This window comes from Ziziphus jujuba, chromosome 2 (assembly GCF_031755915.1).
Source record: "Ziziphus jujuba cultivar Dongzao chromosome 2, ASM3175591v1".
NCBI classification, from domain to species: Eukaryota; Viridiplantae; Streptophyta; class Magnoliopsida; order Rosales; family Rhamnaceae; genus Ziziphus; species Ziziphus jujuba.
Genome location: NC_083380.1, coordinates 12,857,531 through 12,868,776, shown reverse-complemented (window position 1 = coordinate 12,868,776; position 11,246 = coordinate 12,857,531). Strand labels below are relative to the sequence as shown.

At 24.4% G+C, this 11,246-nt stretch overlaps 1 long non-coding RNA gene across 1 annotated transcript; it reads right to left on the bottom strand.

Annotated features, from left to right (window-relative positions):
• Window positions 1-343: 343 nt before the first annotated feature.
• Window positions 344-1,272, bottom strand: LOC107418523 (uncharacterized). Its single transcript, XR_007241106.1, has 2 exons — window positions 951-1,272; window positions 344-744 (listed from the first exon to the last, which is right to left on the bottom strand). It is a non-coding gene; the product is annotated as an uncharacterized LOC107418523 (long non-coding RNA).
• Between the last annotated feature and the right edge of the window lie 9,974 nt (window positions 1,273-11,246).

Sequence of the window (11,246 nt, the reverse complement as noted above, 5' to 3'; positions counted from 1 at the left end):
GCTATAAAAATAACGTTAGAATGATCAATTTATTTATCAATGTCTCATTTGACAAAATGATATGATATTATTTTATTATTTGAAATATTAATATATATTTTAATACAAATCAAAAAAATAATATCATGTTATTTGTCATATAAGATGATCATAAATATCTTTATAAGTTTTATTGATACTTGATGATAAATAATATATATATATTTTTTTATATCTATATGAGATGCTATCTAGTATAGTACGAGGATCAAATTGTAACCAGACCGGCAAGCTTTATCCATTTCCGTTAATCCCAACAAGGAACGAATGGTGCATTGATCCCAATCATAATTGCCCAGAAAAATGTACGAAATCAAAGCCAATTTTATTTCCAACACAAACATTTTTATTTAGAAAAGACTTGGTTAACATTTTATTTAAAAGCCTCAACGTCAGTACTCATTGAGGCAATTGGCCAAGCCCATATGGTGCTTAACATAGTGGCGATTTAGTTGGTAGCAACTTTATTCTTCAGAACGAAAGCTGCATCATCGGGGCATGGTGGGCTGCAAGAGTCTGTAACATCGACACACCTGCATTGTGGGGGATAGCTCAGCGCGCAGATGCAAACGTCACAGCCGTTGCATCGAGATGTATCGGAGAAGATGTCTGCGCATCTGCATTGTGGAGGATAGCTTTTAGTGCAATAGCAAGCATCACAGCATGCTATGTTATTTCCTTTATTCTTCCCATGCACCACTCTCACTACAACATGGATAACCAAAAAAAAAGATGTTGGTTACTTCAAAATTGTATCCGCAACATGAAAATTAATAATGAATCTAGTTAAATATTTCAGTATTCGATTTAAAAAAATTTAGATTTAGTACAATTCAATGTAAGAGATTTAAAACATTTTGCTGAAACGAATAAGTAAAACTTGTGAAACAGAAAAGAGTATTAGTATGTACCAAAGTTCTGTGAAACATGATTTTGGCACTTAGTAGGTCAAAAAGATCCAAGACATGAACATCAGGTCTAGCAGAAACTGTTGCAGACAAAGCTAGCAGAAGAGCTAGCACTGCCACCATCATGACAGCAGCCTTCTTGGATGCCATGAATACTTTCTCTCTTTCTCTGGTATATTAGCTCTCTTTGAAGATTGTTTGAGGGATGCTGAAGATGTGGTAAGTTTGGGAATATTTATATACACATGTACGAAGAGAAAGCCAAGAGATTAGTTGGTGACAAGAAGTAGGTAGATATTTAATTTGTTTAGTACATGGGGAGTATCAATGTAAAGTATATGTGTGTGTGTGTATATATATATATATATATATATATTTTGGCTAAAACAAAAAACATGTCTCATGCTAGTGTTTTTGGCATTAGGTTGAAGCTCTATGCCACATGGATTAGCAATATATGGGATTATTCAAGCCAATACTAAAGTTTGTCAAGATTTATATTTCAATTTTTAAATCTAGAGATATAAAAATGAGTCGGTTTTCTTTTGTTAAACTATCATCCTTAGTAGTAGTATTTATGTAAAGTAGGTTGATATTTAGTTTGTTTATATACATATATTAGTATTTAATTTTTATTTTTTTTAAAAAAGGGTAGAAAGAAAGAGAAAAAAGAAGAATGTTGAAAATTAAAAAATAAATATAAATTACTTTGTATCTTGGTAATTTTCATTTTGTTTTTTATTTTTTTAAAAAAAATAGTTTGATAGCGCTCTTTTCAAGGAAAAATAATTAAAAAATAAATAATGATGGTCAAGTAATATTGGCTTAGTTAATAAGCTATCTATTCATACCTATAATTGAAAAATTATAAACTTAGTGATGAAATTTTATGCCTTTTATAACTAAAATTAGTTTCATATTAAAATGATAAATTTGAATTGTGGTTTATAGCACCCTAGGCTAGCTAAGGAAAGTATTTTATCTTTCTATTCTAGTTGTTCTGCTGGATAGGAGTTTATCTTTCCTTCTTTTGAGAGAGATGTTACGGAGCACTTTCCCAAAAATCTTTAAGGATAACAATTAGCCTAGAAAATTTCGCGTTTTAGGGAATCAAATGAGAAATCACCAATATACGTTGTGATATACTATTTTAATTGGAAAAATTGAAGTTTAAGACCATATTATTGGCTAATTTTGTTGATTTAGTTATCATTTATTATTATAATAAATTGAGAGATTGATTTAATTTAGTTGTTTATTATATACAACTAAATATTAAATATATAGAATTCTACTTTATTTCATTGATACTGAAATAATTATGTTTTGCAGTATATAATAATTTTTGAAGAATCGTATTCCTATTTAAGTACGTAATTATTTATTGTATGTACATTGTATTTTTTCTTTTCATATTTTGTTTTCTTTTTACAATTGAGAAGTAAAACTCACTGTATCTCTTTCTATTAGGTGCATTTATTTTTATTTAATAGAATTTTTTCCATACCGTCAAGTTATATTTGAAAATACTTATAGAAATCCTGGCTGCATCCTTGGTAAAGCCATAGAATAAAAGATGCAGAAAGCAATGAAAAAATATTTTATCTTTTTATTGTACAAAGTATATATTACTTATTATAGTTCATAGGGCAGAACTAATTAAATTAGCCATGTAATTTTATTTTATTTTATTTTTATACAGAAATAGTAGCCATGCCTTAAGTTATGGGTGGGAAGGCAGCAATTAATGTCATAAATTGTGTATAGGAAGGATTAGGTCTGAAGTCATCCTATAAAGGTTGAAATAAAATTTGTTTAATTTATGGGTTGTTATTACTTATAAAAGCATTGGAAATGGAGTCTTTATTAGTTTTATTTTATTTTTTTAAAATAGAGAGTCAATTCTAATTTCGAACAAACTCTTTATATTTATAAATTAAAATAAAAAATGAATTTGACTCGTCAGAGAATCAAACTACACTTTCTAAAGTTAAATTTATAATGCTTTTATTTATTATATTATATTTTTCTTTGCACCGCTAGTTAAAATAATAAAAAATGCAAATATTCATACATTTCCTACGCAACATTATTATTTAACTTTTTTTCAAATAAAATAAAAACAAATTTAAAGAGTGTTGATGGATGGAGTGGTTTTATAAATTCACTGTTTATTTTCAAATATTTTTAAGATGCTTTTTAAAATAGAAAATATATTCTTCAAAACAAAGAGCATTGTTATAGATACTCTAATCCCTAAACTATATCATGTTTTATAAATTACTTCTTCTTTTTTTTTCTTTGCAAAATAATCCCCAAAGTAATTTGTTAGACTATCTGGATCACTTTTATTATTAGCTATCTATGAGTAGAATCAACAAATTATATATGATAATATTAATTTAAAATAATTTTTTTATTTTTTTAATACTAAAAATCTATTAAATAAAAAGTAAATCTTTTACTGAAAACCAATTAATTTTCACTAAGTATTTAAACAATACTGATTATTTTTATAAAAATTTATGTATTTTGTTATTTACTCCAATTTAATTTTGTAGCAAATCAATATTTATTATAAAGTAAACTAAATAGTTCACTCTATTAAAACTTTATATATAAATATATATATATATATATATATATATATATATTACTTGTCTCTTTCTAAAAAGCATATAAATATTTAATTTATTAATTAGGATGATTTTTATTTTGACTCTTCAGTTTATCGTGATTATATTTAGATTTTAATTATAAAAATTACTTTAAAAAAGAGATTAATGAATTTTAAATATAATTTTACATATATATTAATTTAATTGTAATTAAGATAAAAATATAAATTTAACTGTAATTGAGATAAAAATATGGATGTAAATGAAATTTTATTTGCCATAATAAATATGAGCTACTAATCGATTAGATTACCGTACTTATATTAGATTGCTATGTATAGCGGGACTTTGTTTTTCGTATAGCGGCACTAGTCTCCTTCCAAATAGACAAGTAGATAGGTAGCTTTCCAGCAGAAACAAAAATAGTGTTAGGTTAGGTTGCTGTATTTAGTTATTGTTAGGTCGGTGTATTTAGTAATTATGGCCTACTCTTAGATTAGGTTGCTGTCACATCTAAAATAATGTTAGCTTCCTGTACTGGATAAGATTGCCACGTATAAGACTTATCCATGGCTTGGGCCCACCCACGTCCAAAAATGCACACATAAGCATACATACATACATACGTACATATACTATGTCTACGATTAGGTCGGATTTATAGCTCAAAAAGATAGAAAAATATCTAGTTATTGGATTTCAAAAAATCATATTAATAGTTCAGATTATTTTTTTATCATGCATGTAAAAAAAATTACTTGACAAACAACATTCTTTTAATATTTTTACTATTCATTTCCTTTTCGCTTGCACCACTATTTCATCTAGTCTTTATCATTTCAAAATTTTCAAATCCGCTGTCTTCCATTTTCACCAACATTTTAACTCAACGTGAGGACCAACTTGACCATTTTAAAAATCTCAAATCCAGCCCAACCAATCACCTTTCAAAAGTAGAAAGAGTCATCGCCGAAAGTGCTAGGTTGTCATTGTGAATACCATACTTAGGGGTTTCTATCGACAATGTGTATTAATTAACTTATTTTTTTTAAGATTTTTTTAACCAAAAAAAAACATGGACAGGGGAGAAGAGGAAGCTCTAACTGCTGGAAGCAAAGGTTTCATCCTTTTTTATACATGTTTTTGTCATGCATATTTTAATTTTTATTACTTCCATCCCCTCCTCCTTGAGAGTTTCATTTATTTAAATTTTTATTTTTGTAATATATAATTGAGTATTGTGAGTTTGACAATAGAAATTAAGTAACTGTGACAATAGGAATTAAGTAAATGAGAAATTGAAATCAATATACCTTGCAATATTAAAAAATAGTTTAATAGATATCATAAAGCCGACATTTTCAATATGTAAAAGCTTGGACTTTAACAAAATTTTAAAAGTTTTTATTTTCTTTGTTTTGCTTACAAAGAAAAAAGCCAAAAAAAAAAAAAAAAGGATGGGCGAAAGCTAATGCTTTTTAAGCATAAAAGCATCGATTTTGGTGCTTTCACTATTAAAAAAAAAAATCATTTTAATGTACTAGTTTAAGTTGCTAAGTAAATTTGAATGAGTATCCAATAAAAAAATCAATATATTTAACTTTATAAATAAAAAATTTTAAAATACACCAAAATTTTAAAAATTTTTATTTTTTTATTTTGCTTACGAAGATAAAAGGCTAATAAAAATAATTGACAGGAAAAAGCCTACGTTTTTTAACATAAAAACATTAACTTTAGTGCTTTCAATATTAAAAAAAAAATTATTTTAATATATTATTTTAAATTACTAAATTAATATATTTGAATGAATACCAAATTAAAAAAATAATATATTTAACTTTACAAATAAAAATTTTTAAAATATATTAAAATTTTAAAAAAATTTATTTTTTAATTTTACTTAAAAAAAATAAAAAATTACCAATTGAAAAATCGATGCTTTTAAACATAAAAACGTCAGTTTGATGCTTTCAATATTTAAAAAAAAAAAAAAATCATTTTAATGTGTATGAAGTGCAGAAAGACATGGATCACTCAGTTTCGTATAAGTTCAACGTCATAGTCAAATCTTACATAAAGATTGTTTCACGTGTAAACCATCTGGCTTTACATAGTACTAACAATCAACAAAAGCAATTTTAGGATCAGGCCTTTGGTCCAACTTTTTTCATAATATTTTTTTTATTTAATTTTTTTTTTTTTTTGTAATGTGGACATGATATTTCCACATGTAAAAATCATATGGTTTTCCATACATTTTAATTTTTTTTTAATATTAAAAGCAAGGTGATGTTTTGTTTTTATATTTAAAGACGTCGACTTTTCCTTATTAATTTTTTTTATTTTTCTTTTCAGCAAAATATATATTTTAAAATTTTTCATTTATAAAGTTAAATATATATATATTTTTATTTGATACTCATTCAAACATATTTATTTAGCAACTTAAAATAATAGATCAAAATAATTTTTTTTTAATATTAAAAATACCAAAACCAATGTTTTTATGCATAAAAGCTTGCTTTTGCCAATCAAATTTTTTTTTTTTGGCCTTTTTCTTCGTAAGCAAACGAAAAAAGTAAAAACTTTTAAAATTTTTTTAAAGTTGACATTTTTACATGTTAAAAGCGTTGACTTTAAATTTTTTTTTTTTAATGTTGTAAGGTATATTGATTCTAATTTCTCATTTACTTAATCCCTATTGTCATACTTAATTAATTTCTATTGTCAAACTCATAATACTCGGTCATGTATTGAAAAAATAAAAATTTAAATAAATGAAGCTCACAAGGAACAGATGAAAGCAATAAAAATTAAAAAATGCATGACAAAAACATGTATAAGAAAGGCTGTGACATTTGCTTCCCACAATTGGACCTTCCTCTTTTCCTCAGTCCATGTTTCTTTTTAAAAAAAAAATGAAAAAGGCAACAAGTTAATTAATACACATTGTTGGTGGAAACCCCCAAGTATGGTACTCACGATGGCGGCCTGGCACTCGCGGCTATGAGTTTTTTTACTTTTTAACGATGATCGATTGAGCTGGATTTGGAATTTTTGAAATGGTCAAGCTGGTCCTCACACCGAGCTAGAAAGTTGGTGAGAGTGAGCAATGGTGAATTTGGAAATTTTGAAACGGTGAAGTCTGGATGAAACAATGGTGCGAGCAAGAAGGAAATGAATAGTAAAAATGTTAAAGATATGTTATTTGTCAAGCAATTTTTTCTCACATGTGACAAAGAGTAATCTGACCGTTCATATGACTCCTTGAAATCCAATGGCTGGACATTTTTTCATGTTTTTAGACCGTATCATATTGGTCAGGTTCGACATGACTATAGAAAGACTTTATATATATATATATATATATATATATATATATATATATATTTATATAACATGTTTATGATACAGATGGTATGTATGCAGATCATAGATATTGACGATGATTTTTGAAAAAAATTATCATCAAACTCATATTCAGAGATGAATATTGACGATAATTTTTTAAAAAACCATTGTCCAGATCTCTCTGCATGCAGACCGTTCGCACTGTAGCATATCCCTATATATATATATATATATATATATATATTATAGTTTAAAATTTAAAATATTAAAATCTTTTGTGATTTTTTATTTATTAAATACATCAAAAAAAATTTTAGATAGAAACCAGAATAATTTTTATAATATCTATCAAAATTTTCAATATTTTTCTATAATTTTCATGAGAATTTCTATCATAATATCTATATTAAATCTTTAATAATTTAATTAAAAAATTCATAATTTTTTGAAATTTAAAAAATTTCCATAAAATTTCTATAAATTTTCATAGAAATTTTAAAAAAATCTATAATTTTTTATTAAATTATTTATCAAAATTTTTATAAATATTATTGATATTTAGTAAATTTTTGTACCAAATTAATATTATTGATAGTTTTTTACTTTTTAATCATCTTCCAATAATTAGGCTAATAAAAATAAAAAGTTTTGCATTTAACAAACAATATCTAAAATTATATTAGACAAGTCTATATATCATATACTTAGAGAAAATTAGTATTATAAATTACAAATTTTCCTATCTATTACTATATTTTTACAATAATAAATTTAATATTTTTATAAATATTATAAATTTCCATTAAATTTTTATAAATTTTCATAGAAATTCTAAAAATATTTATGATTTTTTGTTGAATTATTTATCAAAAATTTTATAAATATTATTGACGTTTAGTAAATTTTTTTTTGGCAAATTATATATATATATATATATATATATATATATATATATATATTTACCATTTGATTGTATTCCAATAATTAGGTAAATAAAAATATAGAAAAAATTCACATTTAATAAAAAATGTTCAATATTACATTAGAAAAGTTTATCTATCATATTCTTTGAAAAAATTAGTATTATAAGTTAAAAGTTTACCTACCTATTATTATTTTTTTTACAATAATAAATTTAATATTTTATTTAAATATTATAAAATAAATAAAATTAAAATGTAGACAAAATTAAAAAATATCTAACAAATTTATTTTTTGCAAATTAAGATTCAAAATTTCGGTATTAATAATATATTAACAATTATATATAAAATTATCAAAAAGATATTTTTTTTTTAATAATTACTTCTTATATTTTATATTTTAAAATGAAAATAAAAAAATATAAATAATTCTCAACCACCTAGGAGTATTTTTATAGTATTGAAATAACATTTATAAAATATAACGTAATTGTAATAAGTGTTTTGTATATCTTAATTAATAAATAATATTATTAAATATGTATCTTTTACATTTTTTATTAATAATATTATATTTTTAATTATCAATGCTAATTATAAATCGATTTATTAAAAGAACTATTTAATAGTCAATTTAATGATTTATTAATTAAATAAACTAATGCTAAAGTTTCAATAAAAAAATTTATTTTTTAAAATAAATTTTTATCATTTTTTTATAAATTTTATTGATATTTCAATAATTTTTAATATTTCCGTGGATATTTTTATATTTTGAACTCTTGATTTTTTTTATCGATATTAAATTTTGAACTTTGATATATATATTATTTAATTATATATTAGTCTTTAATTAAGAACAAAAGTATGGAAGAAGGGAAGAGGGAAATAGAGAGAGAGAGAAAATGTTGAACACAAATTACTTTGTAAACTAAAAAATAAAAAATAAAAAAAAAGAGAAGCAATGAAATTTTGTCCATTTTTATAATTAAAATTAGTTTCATATTAAGATAGTAATTTTGAATTGTGATCTGATATTTTAATTGAAAAATTGAAATCTAAGATGATATTATTTACTAAATTTAGTGATTTAGTTAGAATTTAATAGTAATAAATGGAGAGTTTTTTTTTTAATTATAATAAATTGATATATTGATTTAGTTTAGTTGTTTATTTAATACAACCAAATGTTAAATATAGAATTCTATTTATTTTATGATATATTTTTATGTAAAATAGTTTAAGTTTTGTAATATATAAACTTTAAAAAAAAAAAGAAGAGTATTTATAGACTTGGCACACAAGTAAAACCATCTAGAACACGCCTTTAAATCAAAAGTTTAAATCATATTATCAAATTCCATGCTCCCCGATTATAAAGAGTTTAATATTGATTAAAAAAAAAGAAAAGAAAAAAAAAACTCAACATTTAAAGGTTGAATTTATGTTATCGGTCCGGAACATAAATGCATATTTGTTCCTACATTGCACATACATGAATATATATGTGGAAAAATAATAAAAAATGTAAATATACATTTATATATATATATATATATATATATATATATTGAGAATATTTTCAACTTTTTAACATCAAGATAAGTTGGTTTAATAAGAGTAATGCTACATGCATTAAATTTTTTTACCAACATTTTGATAATCAATTATGTAGTAGTTTCTTAATAATGTTAAATTGATATTACTATATATACATAGAAAAATAAATATTTAAAATATATCAAATCATAAATATCAAAATTTTAATAAAAAATTTTAACCACTAGATTTATCCATTTAATAATATAGAATTTGCATTTGACACCATTATATATATATATATACAATAATTATTCAGTTAGAATATGTTGATTATCAAAACTATATATTATAAAGTCAAATGTACAATAACATGATAATTTTAACATCATATATTTTTTTATTAATTTTTATATTATTTAAAAAATTAAAATTTAAAACTAAAAATTGAATTCAGAACTGAAAAAAATTCTGATATCTTTTTTAACATTAAAATTTTGATTTGAGCCGATTGGAAATATATATATATATATATATAGAGAGAGAGAGAGAGAGTCTAACATGCGGTCAGTCCTTATGCTTAATTTACGGACCAAAAACGTGCCAAAATGCCGCAGCCCTTGGATAAAAACTGATGGTTCAGATTATACCCTCTTTTCCTCCCAAAGCTATCTCACGTGCCTTACTTTTTGCTTCTCCTCTCCTTCCGCCCTTTCTCTTCTCCTCTGCTTCGACATCTCTGTCTAGTTCTCTCTCTGTCTTCCTTTCTTTTCTCTTCCTATAAACCCTCTTTCAATTCCCTTGCCAAAAAATTTAAAAATTTGAGAAACCAGATACAGAAAGAACCCAAAAAAAAAAAAAAAAAACTGACTAAACGGGAAAAAGAAAAATGTATATCTGGAAGATTCAGAATTTTCAGACAAAGCTTCCTCTATGTTTTGGAGCTTATGACACAAAGTTTGCAAAAAAAAGATCCTTTTTGAATTTTAGCAAGATTCTTAAGGAAAAAAAAATTAAATTTTGTTTTTTGAGATTGGATATCTGATGGGTTGTTGATGGATTTTTTGGGTTCTTTTTTTTTTTTTTTTTTTTTTTTTTGTAGCTATTAGAGGTGCTGATCAACAATTATCGGAGACGACGACGGAGTAGTTGCACGGACAATCGGAGTGCTCGGGGCAAACTTGGAGTGAAAGGCCATAAATTTTGAAAAATTGAACTAATTTTTCGTATGTGAATTTACAATTCAATCGGAACCGTCCGTAATTGTTGTAGAAAATCCAAAGGCTACGGTATTTTTGCACGTTTTTAATCCGAAAATTAAACATAAAGGACCGATCGCATTCTCCTTCCCACAATTTTTTTTAAATATTTTTTTAAACTTTTTGTTGCTGCTGAAATGGTCCTTTCCCACAATTAAATACTCATTAGCAACAATTATTGTGCTTACGACCATAAATGAACCTCGATATTATACCAAAAAAATAAATGCAACACATTGCAAAATTCTGACCTCATATTTATTCTTGTTTGGAGGTTGGTGCAATATCACTTAATTACTGATCTTGAGTTTGGATTTTTATTTGTCCTTTTTTGGCTGACCCCTGTTCCCCCTCCTACGAGAAAATCTTGAGTGCAATTGTGGTACCAGATCAGCCGGTACCACTCCATGTGATATTATTATGACATATATAAACAATTTGGCAGATCACTATCTCGTAAGCTCATCCTTCTAATTTAATTTTTTATTTTTTGAAAAGGTAAGTATTTTGAACCTTGTTTTTGCTTTTTGTGCTGCCGAGAGACCATTCTTGATCCTTCTTCTTCGTCTTCAACTGTGGCTTCTCTATCTCTAAAAAAATGAACAA